This window comes from Camelus dromedarius, chromosome 21 (genome assembly GCF_036321535.1).
Source record: "Camelus dromedarius isolate mCamDro1 chromosome 21, mCamDro1.pat, whole genome shotgun sequence".
Classification (NCBI taxonomy): Eukaryota; Metazoa; Chordata; class Mammalia; order Artiodactyla; family Camelidae; genus Camelus; species Camelus dromedarius.
In genome coordinates, this window is record NC_087456.1 from 14877346 (window position 1) to 14898471 (window position 21126).

Consider the following 21126-nt stretch of genomic DNA (forward strand, 5'->3'; position numbering starts at 1 on the left):
CCTCTGGAGAACTCACTGCAGCTTCTGCATCAGCACTGGCTGCTTCCCCTTGCACTTTGATGTCATGGAAACAGGTTCTTTCCTGCAACCTGTGACCCAACCTCTGCTAGCTTCAAACTCTCCTTCTGTAGCTTCTTAGGATTGAAGACAGTTAGGACCTTGCTCTGGATCAGGCTTTGGCTGAAGGCAATGCTGTGGCTGGCTTGATCTTCTATCCAGACCACTAAAACTTCCTCCATAACAGCAATAAGGCTGTTTCATTTTCTTATCATTTATGTGTTCACTGGAGTAGCACTTTTAAGTTCCTTCAAGAACTTTTCCTTTGCATTCACAACTTAGCTTAGTTTGGCACAAGAGGCCTGGTTTTGGCCTGTCTCAGCTTTCAACATGCCTTCCTCACTAAGCTTAAACTTATTTCTAGTTTTTGACTTAAAGTCAGAAATGTGCAACTCTTCCTTTCACCTGAACATTTAAGACCATTGTTAACTGGCCTAATTTCAGTATAACTGTGTCTCAGGGAATAGGCAGGCCTGAGGAGAGGGCGAGAGATGGTGGAGCAATCATTATTGTATTATTTAATTATTTTATCTCGGCAGTGGGGGAGGTAATTAGGCTTATTTTTAGAGGAGGTACTGGGGATTGAACCAGATTGAACCCAGGACCCTGTGCATACTAAGCATGTGCTCTGCCACTTGAGCTATACCCTTCCTGGTGGAGCAGGCAGAACACACACAACATTTACCAATTAAGTTCGCTGTCTTATATAGGCATGGATGGCTCATGGGGACCCAAAAGAATTACAATAGTGACATCCAAGATCACTGATCATAGATCACCATAACAAATGTAACAATAATGAAGAAGTTTGAAATATTGAAAGAATTCCCAAAATGTGATACAGAGACTTGCAATACACAGATGCTGTTGGATAAATGGCACTGATAAGACCTGCTTGACACAGGATTGCCACAAACCTACAACTTGTGAAAAAAACACAGTACCTGCGAAGCTCAATAAAGCAAAGCACAATAAAACGAGGTCTGCCCGTACTAGGTTTGTGGCACGTGGAGGAAAGAAGGATAGGAATGCAAAGGGTCCTCTTCTCTTTCCCTCGATTTCACTGTGGAACAGAGCAGAGGAGGTAGTAGGAGGCTCAGCACTGAACCAGTGGCAGGCCTCTCTACTGGAGCCCAGCTGATCTAAGTTCAAGCCTGTCTCCTCCTTCCTCTGACTGTGTGACCACGATCCTCTTTCTTTATCTGTAAAATGGGGGAAATGGTGCCCACACCTCAGAGAGGCAATGGGAGGATGGAATGAGAAAGTGTATGTCAATCATTAAGTGCAGGGCCTAGTGGGTCACAAACATGCAAAATTATCATGTTTATTGTTGTTTATGAAACTGATGTTTTTCCCCAATTTCCTAAGACTTATTTGGCTCTATAGAGATTGCTGAGAAATTCAAGTAGGAAATCTGTTCAGCACCGTTTATAAAGGTGGTATACGTTTTTATACTCAACAATTAGTTTTAACTGAGAGTAAAAAATACTAATTGGGGGGGTGGGTAGCTCAGTGGTAGAGCGTATGTTTAGCCAGCACAAGGTTCTGGGTTCAATCCCCAGTACCTCCATTAAAATTAAAAAAAAAAAAAACTGATAAAAGTTTGAATAGAGATTTTTAAAATCTGATCCATTAAAATTTTTATACGTACCTCCCTGATTTGTCTGCTTCCAAATTCAAGCTTTCTCCATTATTCTGGGTATAGAAAGATATTTTAAAAGCATGAAGGGCAGTGTTTCCATCATCATTTATATATGTATTAACTAATATGTAACTGTATATTTATATAAACCATATACATTTAGTTACTAAGGCATTACTGAAGTTTTAAATTATTAAATTATTTATCTGTTGCTTTTTTAAAACCTAGGCTAAGCAAAGGGTTTGATATGACTAGCAGGCACAGAGGAATGAAGAAACAGCAGAAATTAAGACAGGGGATGGAGCCACTTTATATTAGAAATGTTTCTCAAGCGGTACCTTCAATTTGGTCCAGAAAACCTGCTAGGAGAATTTGCCTGTTCCCAAGGAAATGGAAAAGCAGGCCACCAGTTACAGAGGCACAGATTGATTAGCTGGGTCTGTTTCTTAAGCCAGAAACCCAACAGCGTGGAAGTGCCTCTCAGGCCCCACAGTGAGATGCCTGGGCCCATCGCAATGTCCGTCCACACTATTCCTCCTGAACTGACTTTTCCACTCTGTTTTTCTTCCTAGGCCTCTGACACTGCTTCTCTCTCTCTCAAGTTTGTATAATTGAAAGTTCATCATTAAAACAGGGAAGCCTATATGGAATACCCACAGAGTTTCAGAGCAGAGAAAGATTCACATGGTTTAAAACAGAAAAGGCTCGCTAGAAAAGGTAAAAACCTGAGCTGATGCTTGAAACCACGAAAGGGTGGAGATGTCTAGAAAGAGGGGAGGGAGAACACGTGTTCCTGGAAAAGAACCTGAGGAGGTAAAATGACTATAACTCAATAAAAAAAAAAAAGTTTAAAAATTAAAAAAGTAAAAAATAAAATAAATAAAAAAAAACAAAAACAAAAACGAACCTCAGGAGTAAGCTGCAGCCGCCGTGGAGATGCCCCGCCCCACCCCAGGCTCTCACCTGTGCTGCCCACCACACCCCTCGCCTCCCCCCTACAGCTTCTCAACAGGATCTTCTCTGCCTGCCCTTCAGTTCTGGCATAAACTCAGTCTCTGAAGTAAATCATCTCTCTGTCTACTTGGTTAGGATTCTGGTATTCCTCCTTGATTTCTCTTGACACATTATAAACTCTATGTCTCCCCAGGCTGTGAGCAACAGGAGGGAGTTCTGTTGCCTTCTCCCTGTACTCTTGTTGGGTCCTGAGTGACCACCCAATGACTATGTTCGAAAGGGTGAATGAACAAACTTGGGAACTTATATGGAGCACCGGGGAAAAGCGATCAGACCGTAGACGAAGTTCCGTGTTAAGAAATCATCATGGGGGAAGTCAAGCCTATTTATAGAACCTAGAAGGCTGAGCTGGACGATATCTTAGCAATTGCTAATTTGAATACCTAATTTCAGAAGCTCACATTAGTTACACATTTCCCAAATGCTGGTGATACTGTGCTAAGTGATTTATACACATCACCTCATTTTGTCTTCATAATAAGAGAGGGAATATTATTGCAATTTTGAGAAATAAAAGGGTGAGTGATTTGTCTCACTGACAACTCAAACTGAGGCATATGGTCCCCCTTACTCACGCTCTACAAGAGAACACTGTCTCCCAGAAAGACTGAGAAACTTTCCCTAGGTCATCTAGGTTGACAAATGCTGAGCTGGCCCTAGAATCCTGACCCCCTGACTCACACCAGATCCCTTCTTTCTACATCATTCTGTCATTCTACCAAAGACCCCGGAGGACGGGCCGACAGAGGCCACATGATGGGGGTAACACTTTGCATTCGTTTGCTAGGGCTGCTATAAGAAAACACCACAGCCTACTGGCCTTAAACAACAGAAACCCATTCTCTGACAGTTCTGGAGGCCAGGAGTCTAAGATCAAAGTCTCCAGCAGGTTTGGTTTCTTCTGAGGCCTCTCTCCTTGGCGTAAAGATGTCATCTTCTACCTGTGTCCTCACATGGTCTTTTCTCTGTGCCCATGCTCCCCTGGTGTCTCTTTGGGTATCCAGGTTTCCTCTCCTTATAAGAGTACCTGCCAGTTGGATTAGGGCCCATCCTAAGGGCTTCCTTTGAACTCGATCACCTCTTTAAAGGCCTAATCTCCAAATATAGTCACATTCTTGGGTACTGGGGGGGGGGGTTAGGACGTCAACATACGAAGGGAGTAGGGCCCCATTCAGTCTATAACACACTTCCATATTTATACTATAGCCGTTAAACAAAGACACTTGCAGTTGTTCACGGAGGAAGGTGTTACCTGAGGAGGGAGGGACGGCCACCCAGAGAGGTGCAGATGTGCCGTGACAGGCACCTAAACCGGGATTGTGAGGGGACAGAGAAGAGGAGAGAGCACAACATCACTTAGCCGAGCCAGCCTCCCTCATCTCGTTATTTTAAAAGCACACACAGAGAGTATATAAATGAAACACGATGCATAATGCCGTCTGATTTTACCACTTCACCACTGGGAAGTCCGAATCCAGATAAACCTGACTATTTTAGGGGCCAGAAAACCAGCTGGTCCAGTTTTGCACGCCGCATTACAAACAAAGCAAGAATGTCTCCTTACTCTCCAGCCAGTGTTCCAGTTTTCCTTTCTTTGACCATCTGGTTTGCTGTTATTTTCCATTGTCTCACCTCTTTAGTGGCCAGAAACAAGTGGCCACTCTGGCTTTATTTTAAGGTCAGAAAATTTCGGGATTGGAAAAAATAATCACCACCTAGACAGAACTTGTGCACATTTGTAAGCTGAGGCCTACGGTGTAAACAAACGCAGCGAGTTCACCTAATTAGGGAAACAACTAAACACATCTCTTCACTCTCAACCAGGTGCTATTCCTTTGCACCCTCCCAGCACCCCTTTCTCTCCCCCTCCCCACATACTCAGACTGAAAAGGAAATAGAGCCAAAATTAAAAGGGTATTTATATAAATTTTAGTTTGACCCAAATTTTAAGTTGCCAAGTTGTTGTTTGGTGGCACGGAGTATGGTCAGGATGTGAACTTGAAGGAAAACAACTGAATTTCTCTCTTTGACTGAAAAAGAGTCATTTTCATCATTTACATTTTTCTAGATTTGAATCATAGTTATAAGATGTGTACTTACAAATACAAACATGGATTGTTTAAAAAAACAGCAATCCTCTTCCCACACAGCTCAGTATACACTCATATCACACTGACAAGTGTTAACTATACTATGTTCACTTTCAGAAAATACAAAGTACCATTCTACCTTCCACTGAAAAGAAACCGATAACAGTGAGGTGTCACTGCTCACATTTTTTTTTAAATACATCTACAATGTGGCACAAGATGCCAGCAAAAGGAATGGGTTTTGAAAAGTGCATTTACTTCTACAACTTTCTCCAGACAAGACGGTTTGCAAACATGCTCCCCTGGGGAGAGTTTGTATTTTGTTGAGGCTTCCACTCCCTCCTTAATTGCTGCCTCTTTTTATGACGTATTCAAGATTGCCACAGCAGGGAAAGCTGTATCTTTTTTCTAAAGTAAACAGTCCAGGGAAAACCCCCAGGAAAGCCGTCACACTGGCTTAAATGTTTCGTGAGAGCCATCTTATTACTGGATGAAGTTCTAACATCTCGAGGTTGTTTTACTTTTCAACTCACACGACAACTATTTCAAGCAGCTAGTGAGGCTGATCTTGTCATTAAAATACGGATGTAGACTATGATCTTGAAGTGGGGGGGAAAAAAAAAAAGAAAGAAAAATATGGCAGGAGTTGTGGAAGATCAGTCTTGTGGGTTACCAGGAAGTTAAACCGCTAGACATGACATGAGCACCCTAAAGTCCTGGATGGTGTAACATATGATAGTAATTCAAGCTCATCATTCCTTTCTCAGGTCGTAATAGGTTTTAGAAACATGCTTCCAGACACTGTGCACGGCAATTCACTGGTTTTGTTTGTTTGTTTGTTTTTTAACAAATGGGAAACCCAGGCTTTTGCAGGATTGAGAACTCCATAAGTAGAAAGTATGCATTCAAGGGGAGTATTCTCAAGAGTTCTTAATATTTTTTGTCTTGGGCCCCTTTGGTGGTCTGGGGAAGCCTATGGACCTCACAATACAATGTGACATTATAAAATTCATGAAGTACAAGCACTGGACTACAAAGGAAACCAATTATATTGAAATACATGGAGTCCATGCGGTGTAGCAGACCCTTCGAATGGTACTCACGTATGCTTTGCAGCCTTGCGTTTTCTGCCTCTACTTCTGAGGAATACAACTATGTAGTTCTAAAGTTCAATGAAAGGTTTTTGAACTAATACAATAAAGGGTAAAATGATAGAAAACTTAAGTTCTTTTTGGACTATCAACCCCTGCCAGCACCATAACGAACATGTAAGCACAATCTGAACATTAAGGTGTGATATATAGTAAACACGGGTTGAAGTGAACTAGAAACACTCATTGGCACCAAATCATGAAATTTACATTTCCTCAACCTTTGATCAACAATGGAGATCAGTGCCAGGGACATTACTAAAATCTAGAAGAATGTATCCATTGCGCCTCTCTGGTGAGATATGAAGCCTCAATGGATTTTGTGACAAAATGAAATCAACAAAAACAATGTTACACTCCCGCCCACCACCTCATTTTGGACAGGAAGAAGTTTGATAACTGCAGCTAAACCCTAGCCTAAGGAAATACGGGCAGAACCAGGAATAAAGTGCAGACTTCCACTTTATGGACTATTTATGACTTTCCAATGCATGACAGACATCTCATTGAGGCAGGGAGGGAAAGAGGACAAAGAGGCACCTCGCAAGTGCCAGGCAGTGCATCTGGGAAACGAAATATCAAGGGCATCTGATCACTAGGAGCTGCCCCTCCTCCTGCCATGGCCCAGCTTGGCCCACACAGACTCCCTGCTTCCCATCATGGAAGTGCCTGACCATCAACAGCGGAAAATTAAAGCACTTTAATGTTAAAAGGATTTATAAAAATTGGCTATTAAATTACAAGGTTTTTTTTTAAAAAAACAGGAATTTTCTTAACTTTGAAGAAGTATGAGACAGTATTTCAATAATATTATTTTAGTTCATAAAAAAATCACTTGGATTATGGTCACCAGCTGTTCTTCTAAGAAGCTCTAAAGACTTTGGTGGGGGGGGGGGGAGAAAGAAACGAAAATGACTTTCTTAGTTGCAAAATGAAAGATTTTGGCACGTTGAAGAAAGAACATCCTGAAAGCAGGGCTGTAAAAAGAAGAACCCCCTTTTTTGACAGTTGATTATTATTACTACGTGTTTTGGCCATTTCTACATTGCAGAATTGTAATGATTCCAATTCCATAAAGCATTATCTTGAGGGAGGACGAAAGTGCCTTCAGAAACCTGGAGGAGAGGAGGCAAAAGTTGAGGGGTGGAAGAGACACCAGACACGAGAACTTAGCTAGGCATCCAAGAAAGGAAGGCGAGGCAAGGGTTAAACACTCAGAACTCAAAAGGACAATTCCAGCAACTAACTTGAAGAAAAAGGAGCCCAGCATGACTGCTCCAGGAACAGGTGAAATGCTTTGAGACTCTCTGAGACTCGCTGAAGTGTAGAACCTGGCCTAGCAATTGACCAGACAAGGAATCTGAAAGGAACAAAGTAGTCTGTGACTACTCCTTACTAGTTAATAGTTACCTTGGATAAAATGATCTGCATTCTACAAGCTCATGAATTTCTACACATTTTTGTTTAAGGTGTTTTTGTTCTGTTTGCTTAGCGTACTAGTCGTTCATTTTAAGGATTTCCAGATTTTCCTTCTTTCTCTAAAAACTCTCACTCAAAACAAACAAAACCTGCTCTAGAAAAACTCAGCCATTCTAGCTTCTCTGGGTTTGCTTCTTGCATTTAAGCACAGCTGGAGGAATACCATAAACCCAGAAGGCTGGTCTCAGTTTAGCTTCACATTCTCAAAACTCAGAAGAGGCTCTCAGCACTACACAGCATCTTTCTAAGTTTTTCTGGCACGCAGGCATTCCCACTCGAGAAAATGACTTTCTTCTCCCCAAGTCTCTCACCTCACACCACCCCCACGCTTGGGTGGTGACATCTCCCTTCAGTGAGAAAACAGAAGGCACCGGTGGAAGTTCCTTATCTTCCCACCACCAGATCTGCACACTCCTCTGCTCGCTCTGCCCGTACACTTGGGTTCTCCTCCTTTCCGGCACAAAGGAGACAGACTTACTCCTGTTCCAGATCTGGCCCCACGTGTGGCTCTCTGGACACAAATCCTTCTCTCCTCCTCAAGTACTTCACTCTGACGGCCATGCCTGTCTATTCTGAATCATCAGACTTTACTTTTTACTAGATAATCTGACTGGCAAGCTTGTCACAGTCTCCCTTGACTTCATATTCCTTTATGCTCCAAGTCGCCCTTTTTTAATGTAGATTTCTCTACAGAGCCATTTGCTCACACTGTTATCTGTCTACATCTTCAGAGTCCTCACTTCCCATCCCCTCAGCCACCTCACTGAGTCCCCACCACTCCCCTGGAACCCTCTCACCAAGACCACTAATGACCTCCTAATTTTCAAATGCAGTCGTCACTCTCCCATCCTGTGTTTCTCTGGAACCACTTTTCCTCCTTTGCTCCCGCAACATCACCCTAATCCCTGGTTTTCCATGTAATTTCTCCATTGCTCTCCTTGACAAATGCTGTTCTCTGCCTGGAGCCCGCGCCTTGAGCCACACCATTCTCACCCAGTCACCTCCCACACGTGGTTTCTCATCCCCCACATCTTGGCTTCAATTTCACGTCTCAGGGAAACCTTTCCCTCCTCAGCTCCCTGGGTACTGTGAAAGTCCGTTTGCTTCCTTTATTATTCGTGTATCATTTGCTATATTATTCTCTCTCTCCTCCAAGAGAAAATTAACTCTTTACTCACCCAGGAATGCCCTAAATGTTGCACAGTGCCTTGCTTGTAGTTGGTATTAATGGAAACGTATGGAATTGGTGAAGGAATAAATGCACGTAGCCCTGGAATCAACAATTCCTGGTTGATATTAGCATCTGCACTTTTTTTCTGGACCCAACAGGTAAAATTTTTAAGTGAGAAAGAGAATACAGACTATCTGAATTGCTTCCTCTAATATCGCTTACTTTTCTAAGTATTAAAGATACATTTTTCCAGTTCTTTTCCTAGGCATGCTATATATATTCATGACATAGTATCTAGAAATGTTTTCTTCACAGAAAATTGTAATTTATATAAGAATGTTCTTTTCATTGTAACAACAGCTCATAAGGTATTAATCAACCAAGTCAGTTTGTCAATCTTTCACATAATTTAAGCAGATAGTAAAATTTTCTGCAAACCCTGAATGAGTCTTCCAAAATCCATTCTTTCATTGCTTTTCATTGACAACAAAGGGATCATTAGTGATAAGGATAAGAAAAAAAATCATATAAACATTGTGGACTTTTATATATTTTAACTATAAATCCCTGATTATAACTACCTCAAAAAGTAAGTACCAAGTGGCAAATTGTAAGTAACCATCTTAATATTTTGCAACTAAATTTTTAATTAAACAAGAAATCTCTTTAAATTAGAATTTTTGCTGTAAGAAATCTTCCTAAAATATGTTACTAGTATCTTCTAATAATCAAGAATATAATAATGCTTTGAAGGTACACTGGGACATGAATTCCCATCGTACATTGAAAGCAGTGATGTTGAAGACTATTCCATGAACTGGGGAGATGCTCCAGTGTTATCTCTTTGCAAAAGGTCTAAGTTCACGACCTCAATCAATTTTAAACTCATCTGCTGCTTCTTTCCAACAGTTGAATGGAAAGAAAATTGGTACCTGTTTAAGGTTTGTGGTAGTTAATAACAAGGGACTGATAGATAATAAGAAATCTTAACTACAGATGCAGGAGTCTATTCAGCATGTCCCCATAACTGCATGCATCTTTAGACACTTTCCCCCAAATTGCTTTTCTATAAATTCTTAATTGTTCTCAATAATTTTTCTTAATACTTTCATAATACTGCATCAAATATCTGTAAAAAGTCCACAAAATGGACTAGACTTTTCTTTCAACAAATAAAAAACAAAAGCCTGAAGAAATCTTAAAGACACCATTTTTCTGCCCCAGGCAGAAACTGTCTCTCTACAATTACAGCTCCAAGAATTCAGCAGGCATACTCCCTTCCATAAGGGTTTTAACATCCCAGCTTGTTTCCGAGGTACTGTGTTCAACTTGCTTATACTGTTAAAGCTGTGGACATAAAAGTATGGGGCAAATAGGAAGTGTGCCAATTTACTGACTGAAATTCAGAAGCCTTTTACCAACCTAATGTTTCTAGTGGTACAGTTGCATCTAGCAGTCAAACCTGACCTGCTACCTTTTGTTATGAAGTTATATGTACGTATAATAAGCCATGTGTAAAACTAAAGTTGGTTTTTACTCCTGAAAGGGAATATCTGATTTGCCATAAGCTACTGGGTTGTTTGGAAAAGTAAAATAATGATTTTTTTCTAGAAATGGTAAATCCAAGGTCAGAGTAACCATTTTGATACAAACACTTTATGCCAACTACCAGGATTTATAACAGCCAAAGGAAGCCACAGGTTCTGCGGGTATACTTAGAATATTCTAAGAGAATGTTCAGTTACCAAATGGAAGTAAAACCTTTGGTAACATTAGTATTTCTCATATCATTCATAATGTGTCTAATTTGTATTTTTAGGTTAAACTGCATATACTTTATTTTCTTACGTGATATATATATATATGTAAATGGTAAATAATTACAAAATAGTAAATTCTAAATCATACACTGCTTCTTCAATTATTCATAAGTGTTTGTGCAACTTCCTCCATTACGTCAATCAGTAACCCAGTTATAAGAGCAGAACAATTGAGTTAATATGGAAGTATGCATCAGGACGTGTACTTTCTGGTTCTTCCTCTGTAATTTTTCTGATGTTAACACAAATAGAAAGAAGTTGACAGCCTTGAATAACATTCGTCAAAACTGAAACTATAAACCAATCAGTTAATCAACTGAAGCATACAAAATACATCAAAGTGGAAGTCCTAAGATGTGGACATTAAATAAGCCTTTTAACTTCCCAACATTTCTCTTTTCACATCCATAAAACGTGAATACCTGCTCTGCTAACTTACAAAGTTACTGTGGGAATAAAGTTCTTGAGCAATCTCTTTATAAACCACAAAATGCTATGTGAACTCGAGACATGATTGGCCCGCTGATTTTTTTTTTCAAACTAGGTGATCAGAAAACAGATTGTAAATTAAATGATAAAATGAAAAACTAAGCTGATTATTATAAATACATGAGTTTTCTGTACTATGGAATATTGAAATTACACATATTAAGGACATTTTTTTTTCTAATTCAAAACATACTATTACCTACAATACCTAAATTTCCCTGCAGACTCCAGAGGTCAAGCAAATAAAGGGGAAGATTAAGAAAAAGGAAGCAGCAGATGACAACAATGTAGTGTGAGATTCCTCCATTCCCTAAGGAGGGAGTGAAAGAAAAGTGAGCCCACCTCGGCTCTCAGCCCATCATCTTTGACTCAGGGGTTGTTTGACCCTGACAAGGATCACTTACAGGTGTTTGCTGAGTGTCTCTAAAGTCATTTGAATTCATTAAATAAGTGATTAGTTGATTGGCTCTGTAAATCTGCTTATGGTGAGCGCTGAATTATTTAAGCTTATTTTATATTTGTATAAAGGAGAGAGAAACTGTATTTTCAAAGACTGTTCTAAAGGTGGACTAAGAATAACAGAGAAGCAACAATAACAAAAAAATACAGATTCCCACAGTGGCAAGAGTGGCAATATTTTGACACTCTCTTTTATTCTCAGGCAGTGATGGCAGCACAAGGCCGGAATGGTATCTGCTGCATTTACTGCCTTCTTTGGAAAGAACTCCAAAACCAGCCTTTCAGTCCTCCCAGCTGTCACTGCCCGAATCGCCAAGGAGTAGAAGATGAATTGCCTAAAGCTTAAATTCACTTTCTTTAAGTTGGTTCTTGACAAACATGGACATCATTTTTCTTATAAAATCTTATAAAGAGTCATCTCGTAACCCTAACCCTATTTCCACCTTCTCTGCATTAAGCAAGTCTGGATGTTCCCAAAGCCGTGGGAGATTCTACAGGGCTTTTGCCCTCTTCTCAGAAACCTCTTCAAGTTCCCTGAGTTTTTAGAAAATGCTAGTCTGTGAGAAATGAAATGACTTGCTTTCATTTTTCTATACATTTCACCCATTGTTTAAAAAAAGTTATCAGAACAATCCCTTAAACTTGAAAAAAGCGAAGTTTACAGAATTTCTACTTCCATTTCAAAATTTAGCCTTTAATGTTAAGGCCCCTAACATTCTTCAGAATAATTGAGGACCTCATAGGGCCTTTGATTATGTGAGTTATATCATTTGATATTTACCATATTAGAAATTAAAACTGAAAAAAAGATTTAAAAATCATTTGAAAGAGGAAATTCATAAACACAGATGTATAAGTGGCTACTATGAAAGAAATACAAATTTAAATAAGATACGGTAAAAAAGAGCAAAACTGCAAAAATAATAACTAGCATTCCATGATATTTGCTAAATACATTTTTAAAACCTCCAAATACTCAATTGTTATTATTATTATTCCTATTTTACAGTTGAGGAAAGAGCATTTTGATAAAGCAATTGGCTTATGATCTCACAACCTGTAAGTAGTGGAACTTTTGTTAGAACCTGGAAAATGTATTTTAAGAATCAATCCAAATGAAATAAACAAAAATGTGTACAAACATTTATATTAAGAGGTCTTAGATGAAACACTATTTATAATAGTGGAAAACTTTAATCCACCTAAATATCCAACAGTTTATGGTCAGCCAACACAGCAGCTCCGTAGACTAAACATTACAACATAGTGAGACCCACACTCTCTTGCTCAGGGCTAGACTGCCATCGCTTGCTCAGTGCCTGACACATAGGAGGGGCCCAATAATATTTGTTTAAGGTATGAATGAAGACAAAATACCACGAATATAAAAATACAATGCTTTAACAGAAAATTTCATGATTGAGGGGAAGCAACTTTTGAAACAGCAAAACAGGGTGCTAAATTAATTAAACAAGGAGGCTGTTAGATGGAGGTGGCTCTAATGCCCCAGCAACCTACATCAGCAAACCAAAATCACCTGTAAAAGCCTCAAAGTTAACAAAACAAACCTGAGGATAATCGTTCACAAATAGCCAACTAGGCTTTAAGCTGTAGCCAATTAATTCCTCTGCGTCTGCTTTTTTTCTCTACACAAGTCTCTCCGCCATATCTTGTCAGTGAAGGGCTGCTAACCACTTCTGGTTTGGCATTGCCCCATTCAATTTTTGCTCAAGTGAACTTAAAACTTTTAACGTGCCTCGGTCAATCTTTTAACAAGTGTGATCACAACTTTGTAAAATCTACATGTGCGTGTATGCATAGGAAAATGCCTAGAAGTATAAATAGATGTATATACATGAATTCCTTGGCTCTTTGTCTCTGTCCCGATGCACGCTAGTTACTCAATAAATACTTGTTGATTGAATGAGTGACATTTTAAAAGTAGTTACCCCTTGGGGGGACTATATGTAAAATTTTCCTTTCATCTTTGTGGTTTCTATAGTTAACAAAATTTAAACAGTGAGCATGAATTATCTTTGTAATAAACAAGAATATTATAAAATAATTACGCTGGGAAATAGCATTAGGAATTTTGGAACAAAGTAGCACATATAGACATGCCACAATCCAATAAAAAATAATTTGCTACTTACTTTCCTATTATGTTTTATTTATTGTATTCAGCAATAAAATATTTTAGATGTTACAGAAAAATGGCAAACTTAATATTGTACAGCTAATTACTACTGGGTAGGGTCTAGAATCTAGGTCACTTGGTTTCCAGGCAAGTAGTTTTTTCCATTACATCAAATTATTTAGAGTTCTAGAAAAACTAGGAAGTCACAATATGGGCACTGCAATTATTCACTGAGAGGTAGTTCTTTACCTATAAGTAAAATAATTTGCTAATTATTTGATATTACCCAAAAAGTCTGAAGTTCTAAGAAATACTGTTTTCATGTGACACGAATTGTTTTGGGGGTATTTGTGAATTTCCTAGACGTGTTTCAAAATTTCCACATGTTGGAGAAGCATACATACAAGATTCTGGGGAGGGGTCTACAGTTTTCATAAGATTTGTAAAAGGGTCTGTGATAAAAAAACAAACGAAAAAAGAAGTGCAAATAACTAAAGCTAGAGTCTGCTAGCAAGAGGAAGAAAAAGACTGATGGTAAATAAAAGGCACAGGGGAGGAAAAGGAACCGCAGCATCTTCCTCTTTTTTATTCCTGGAACATATTTTTTAATATGTAAATGACTTGGTTTTATGACTTTGCTTTCTAAGCAAAGACACTATGAATGATACTGATGGGTTAAAAACCTAGGCCAAGTTCTTTCAGTGGGATGACCTTTATCAGGTACTGTTATCAAGACTGATAAATGTAAAAAGGAAAAAAAAAGCATTTTAACATTGCAAGTCACTTCTGAATATTTTGCATTTACATTTACTTGGGAAAAGGAAAATTATTAAATAGATTTCTTAGCTTCTTGTCCCATAAAATGTGCTTCCCCTAAAGGAAGTTTGTAAGGCTGCTTTGAGCAAATGCAGATTAAACACTTCTCTATGCATTTCACAATCATTGCTTAATTTAAAATTTAACTCTTCTGCTCAACGAAAGAAGCAAATACCTGTTTTTGAATCCCAATATCACACTTGACTGACAAGGACTAGGGGTCTGTGGAACATAATTAAAAAACTCTTGACAAGGTTTATTTCACTACTATTCTCTGCAAATACTTCTCAGTCTACAATTCCAAATTTATGCAACAAACTGAAACAGAACAAAACAGAAACTCTCCTGAAACCCAACAGTTTAGATATGCAAAGACTGTAAGGAAGAATGACATCCATCTAAATGGTAGACCTCTGGTACTCCCCATCTGCCTTAGCTGAATAAATGCCTGCATCAACAACCAGTATGAAGAGCATTTCTTGTTCTAGTTTTGAGGGTGGAAGTAATTATTTTTAAGACTAAAATGATTATGAGTTATAGGAGACTTAGATATAGTAAGACACTATTATTTCAAATCCAAATGCCTTTTTTTCACAAGTGCTTCCGATACAAAATTACAAAAATAGTATTCACACTCAAAAGTTAACTTTCTTATTTGAGCAAATCTTTTCCAGTATCTGCTCCTCTCGCAAGTCAAATAACTTAGAAGAACGAGTCAGAATACCAATCATTCTACAAACAATTTTCCAAAACTGCCTTCCGCAGAACACTACCACACATTACATACCCAGGAATGCTTTTCATTAAGTAACTGAAATGACTTTTTTTTTTTTTTTTAATTAAGACTCAAATGATACATTCCTTCGCTAAAGATCTTTAAGGCAGCCAGACGGCGCTGACGCAGTTTGGGGATGGGCAACCACCCGGCGGTATCACGTGGAGCCCTAAGCAGAGCCCCCGCACGGCCGCTCTGCATGTGCGCTTTCTCTCGGGGGCTGTTAAGTGAAGGAAACACCTTTTCGTCAGACTCACAGGACAGTTAGGCGCCGGAAAGCAAACTGGTATTTGTTAGAAGGAAATTAAGGTCTCAGGTCTGTATCTCCTTTCAAAAGACAGGACTTTTTAAAGCGGCGAACACCAGGTTTCGCTCCGTCCTTTCTTCCTTCCAAACAAAGTCCAACTAAAAGCTAGGGAGGGTGGGAGAGAGAAGTGGAGCAGGGGGAGAGTAAATATATTGCTTACAGTTCCCAGAGTTACAATGAGATTCTTCAGGCTCCTTTACGCCTCTAGCTTTCTGTCGGGATCCTTTTTCAGCCCCGGGACTACAGAGAAATTCAAGTCTCCCTTGGTGGGAGGGGCTAAAATGTGGGCTGGTTTCCTTTAGCTTTTGCAGATGTGTTAAGGTGGAATTAAAGAGGAAGGGAGGAAAAACACTGTTCTCGGAGCAGCTAATATCTTAAATGGAAATATTTACGTATCAGAACGAGTAACTTGAAGTCAGAAAACAAGCTTAAATAATATTTACGTTAACCAGTCCTAAATTAACGGGGTGTGTGTGTATGTGTGTATTTCTTGTCCTTCGAGTAAGAACTCAATTGAAAAGATGAATAACCCAGAGCATTTTTGCCTTTTTAAAAAGGCAAAGTTTATAATGACCCCAAAATATATAGACTGTGTGCGTTTTGAAGATGAACCAACCATATAAGACCTCTTTAAAAATTAAATCCATTCAAATAGTTCCTCCCCAAACTCAAAACATTTGAGGTAATAAACATGTGTTTCTAAATTTAAGATTAAAGGCATACCAGAGGATATAATGCATATGTTGAGATGTAGGTGGAAAAGCAATCAGGTTTAATTACAAATTTGCAAAGTAAATTCAAATACCTGATATGCCTGTAAACAAGGAAGGTGTATTGTTTAAATTTATCCAAACCCTGCAAGAATCAATTAGTGTCTTTAAAGAGTGACATATTTAGTATATGTTGTTTTTCAAACACAGCATCTTCTATTTTTGCCTCTAATCAAATGCTGAGCACACTCTCCTAGCTCTCTTGTAACATTTTCAAAGAATACAATTTCTGCAGACTCCATCACTAAATCTGCTGGATTATCTGCTTTCTGTAGCCCAAGATTCAACTCTCTTTTGTCTTTATTTTCTCCTATAAATTCAACCTGTTATAAATCTCTCCTTTGTAAAAAAAAAAAAAATGTTTGTAGTGTCTCATGAAGGTCACAGTATTTTTCTTTATAAAGAGGAGCCTGAATTTCTTGAAAGATGAAGTGTGCTAAGTAGAGGAGCCGAGAACACACTGCTTTTTTTTTTTTTTTTTTTTTTTTACCGTTTCCCCCAAATAAAGAAAGAATCTGTTTTGCAGGGCACATTTATTCTAAGACTGCTGAAGAAGGATGCCTTTGGAAAACAGCTTTTATAGTGCTCTGGTCAGTTGGTAACAAACAGCTGTAGCTTTCAGTATTTGAAGAAGATATCCAACAGTGTGTCACACGTTAAAGAGAAGAAAAATTTTGATTAAATGTTTTAAAGAGAATCTCAGTATATATTATGGCTAGGGTTAAAACATACGGGGAGATGTTTGCCTCTTTCCAGGCTTACTGACTCATCTCCATTCTTATAGCGAATAAAAGCTAGTGCAGGTATGTCTCTCCCTCTGGAATGGATGTCAACCACCTCCCATGGCCCATTCTGTGGTCCTGTGGCCTCCATGCCCGTGTTCAGTTCTGTTGGGCTCCCCACCTATAATCTCATTGTTCACACAGACCCCTAGATGAATGATGCTTATTCAGATTGTCCTCACTTTGTCCTAGTTCCTCCAAAAATATTTCCAACATTAGCCTAGCAGTTCCAAGTCTCTGCCTCCACCTTAGGTAAGAGAGCTCCTGCTTTCGTAGCCTGCCTCAGTCCATAGGATGAATTAGTTCTGAAGACCCATCTTTTCTGGGCCTGTCCATCAAGAAGATCTGTTAGGAGAAGGAATACAGGCGGGGCCCATCTGACAGTGAGCAATATTGTAGGTACCAGCCTCTTTAAGTCCAGTCCCACCTTGTGCATTATTGCTGGTCGATAAGTTTCAGACCCCTTACCGTTAATTATCAACATTTTCAAAAATTTAGACTGAGAATAATAAGCTTATTTTAAGCACTGGATAAGTCAGCAAAATGAACAGCCTCAAAACCGGCCTAATTAACTAACAAGGAAGTACTACTTGGCAAAGCCCCTAACTTAAAAAGCAGAAAAAAACCCCTGATGTTTTCATGATTGATTTTTCTTCCTTTAGAAGCAGTTGCTTTCTCTTCTCTTTTTACCACTTCCACTGCACCTAGCCTGTCCTCTAACCACGTGAAAGTGATTTGTCTCCCTTGAACTTAGACATGAGGAATGAGATACTATTCGATAGTTAAATCCATGCATCCAGTGAAAATGACTTGCCAGCAGGGGATTCTCAGAGAGAACTGAATAAGGAAATCTAATCCAGATTGCAGATAAAAACAGGAAAGACTGTCAGTGGCCCCCCATTAACCAATCACTGCATTTGCAGTGCCACTAACCACTGTATTTATGAAATTAGGCATTATCGTCTTTATTTAGAATTTAAGCACACAAAATTAGTAGTGAATCCAGGATTTTAATCCAAGTCTACCTGATTCCAAAGCCAAAAATTTTTCTGGGATATCATGCCATCTCTTATAGCAAGTTTTGTTTGACCATCTTTTCAGCTTGTCCCAAGTCAGCCAAACATTATACATTGGTGCTAGCAGAGCCACTGGTAGAAAACGGAACCCCCTAAGCACCCAGGTTTAGGAATGTTTCACGATTTTTTTCTTCATCAGCAATGGTCACTGTCTTGCCCCTCCTCCCCATCCCAACTCCTTCCATCTTCTTGTTTCTATATTCAGAATGTTTATATCTATAATTTTTTATATTTTACTGTCAAAATATCAACTGATACCCTTGCATAACTGTTGCATATGTATCCTGTCAATGGGCATCATTCCTGCATCTCTTTCCCCCTGTTAAAGCCATCCTAGGCTTCATTGTCAGATAAAGTTTCTCACAGTTCAAATCAGATCATTCCACTGCCACACTCAGTTTTCTCCACTGCCTATCAAATCATACACTAAACCTTAAAAATACTTCTTTTGCTTTTGCAGATAAAGTAGAAAGGAAAATTAAACCAGGATCCCTTCAGACTTTAAACAAATTGCAAATTTATATTGTACAAGTGGAAAGAATCGTATTGTCCATAATTAATATGACTTAATACACAGTAGGAAATTTTCACTACAGATTAACCACGTTCAGGAACTTTTGACAAAACCAAGTTGTCCTAATTCATTTTACCTACTAATGGCAATAATGTAGCAAGCTGTTTTCTGCTCTCCAAGATCCCTCTAAATTTGGTAAAGCAAGTGCCTGTCTAGTTTCAGCTGTTCTGTCAGAATGGGCACCAACCCAATCACACAGCTCAGAAATTAAATTGCAGGCACTTTATAGGATTTTTTAAATTCTTGTGCCCTTGGAATTTAAATGTACTGACAACAATGAGAGGCTGAGCCCATGTCTTTTGCTGTGAAGGCACTCCTGAATGGGAAGAATTACTGCTAAGGAAATGTCCAGGGTCCCTCAAGTAACAGCTCTGATGATGTCAGTAGACAGTTTCCATTAGAGAACCAAGATAGCAGCGTTCCCATACTTATGCTTACAAACCCAGTGACTAAGCATCTCAAAAGCACTTTTGCTATTTGAATTTTCAAATATGTTGTCAAGACCAACATTTTCTCTTTAGAAAAAAAAAATCTGTCTTCCTTCATTCCCTTTATATATATGTCATCCTTCTATGACTGGAAACACAAGAAAGAAAGACAACTCTTAGCTTCACCAAATAACAAAGATAGTCACATGCTAGATTTTAGTTTCATTACATTTATGATCTAGCCTTAAATCTCAGTTTGTCCCACATTTGTTTTTTTAGAGTCGAGTAAAATTAGATAATTTACAACCGCCACCATAAAATTCCAAAAGCTGCTGCCCATCTATCTATATAATTTGTGCTAATCAAATTTATTCCAAGTTAACAAAATGATTCAACTCCTTTTCCACATATAGATACGACCATTAAGGAAAACATTGCTGACTCATGAATTTAAATATTTCTTAATACCCTTCTGAGATATTTGTACTTTCCTGAAAATAGCAAACTTCTCCAAGAGCTGAGTTAAAAATAAAATATTACATTAATATCCTAAACAGTTTTGTGTCTGTTATTGCTTACAACTTGCTACCTTTTAAGAAAGCACTGCAATATCAGATAATATTTTGATTTATCACTAAATAGGAAGAAAGAAGAAAGTGTGATTATTTTTCTATAAATAATAGTTCTAGAAAAACAATCTCCCTTTCATTTGGCTCTCTAGATATTTGTTTTTCTTAACAGCCATTCTGCTACTTGTAATAAATTCATGGCTTAAGTTATATATGGTCATTATTTTGGAATGTTCCAGCAACTTTACACAACATTCTCTTTGGGTATAATAAATATTCAATAAATAGCATCTGTTCACCCAATAAATATGCTTCTTTCATTTGATCACTCATTCACAAAGATTTTTAAATGTCTATGCTAAGAGATCCTTTAAAATTTTTTAATACACTTGAGGAGGCAAAAATTAAATTCAGTAAGCACAGGTTATTACTGAGAGGTCCATTGGCCAAGTCACTTCATCCTTTGAAAGTAAGCTTTTATGCTTCTATGCCAAGTCTGATTCATGAGAACTGCTGAAAACATACTCCAACTTACCAAGGGCTCCATATAGCCATTCCCCAGAGGTCTTTCCTGCTTATCATGCAGCTAGCATATCACTAGGCACTGAAGAAGAGAGAGCAATGGATAGACAAGGTCCATAGTTTCATGGCACTTACATCCTAGTGCACATAGGAGGCAAGGGACAAGATTAACGAGATAATGGCTTAAAAAAAAAAAAAACATGTCGAGAAAAGGTCATTCTGAAGATACAACAGTTTGACTGAAAGATGAGAATAAACCAACCAGCCATGAAACTGAGTGTGGGAGGAATGTTCCAGACAGAAGAACCAGCACAGAAACAAGTACCGACATGTGAAATGTGAAAGATGTATGTGACTGAAAGCCATTAGGAGCATTTGGAACAGGAAGTCCTAGAGTGAGGAAAGAGAGACAAGGAAGAACTGAACTAAATCTGAAATCCAAATGAGGCTGTGAAACTAGGGTTTGAATTTGGTGGGTAGCTATGATAAATTTAAGCAGCAAAAGCAAAGGCAGAAATTAATGGTTGGAGAAAGTGGAAAGGCAATTCTACGAGAGGAGGAGAGTTTACAGGGAAAGCAGGCGGAGGTACGTTTGGAAATGTACTTTGGGGATCAGAGTTTTAAAATTCTTAAAAAAACAGGTGGAGAAATTTAGACACTTTCTTGTGGTGAGGAAGAAACTTCCCAGCTATCAAAGATGTTAGTGGTTAGTTGCACTATTTTGTTTTGAATTTCATAGCTGGTTGTTTGCCAAGAGATGGGTGTTGGTTTCTCAACTCTTAGCCTGGGGATGACTTTATTAACGTGGTATTCAGCAAGATAGCAAGGTAGGCTGAAGAACGGAGACAGTGATGCGGGGAGGGGGAAAACAAGAGTGATTACTGTGTTACTGTGTCAAGAAGGAATGGTAAACGCCTTGTCTGACACAAGATGGAAAAGATGAAATTGGAAGGTTGTGACAATTTCACAAAGGTCAACTGCAGGAGCAAACCAGGCCA

The 21126-nt window shown here is 38.7% G+C and overlaps 1 protein-coding gene across 2 annotated transcripts in view; it reads right to left on the reverse strand.

The window, feature by feature from the left end:
* Positions 1 to 15693, reverse strand: part of PLA2G4A (phospholipase A2 group IVA) — a 122550-nt gene extending 106857 nt beyond the window's left edge. The window contains exon 1 of one of the 2 annotated variants that reach the window (XM_010992101.3): positions 15568 to 15693. The gene's annotated coding sequence lies outside the window, so the exon portion shown is untranslated. The remainder of the gene's footprint in view (positions 1 to 15567) is intronic. The other variant, XM_064477190.1, reaches the window with a different exon arrangement.
* Positions 15694 to 21126: the final 5433 nt, after the last annotated feature.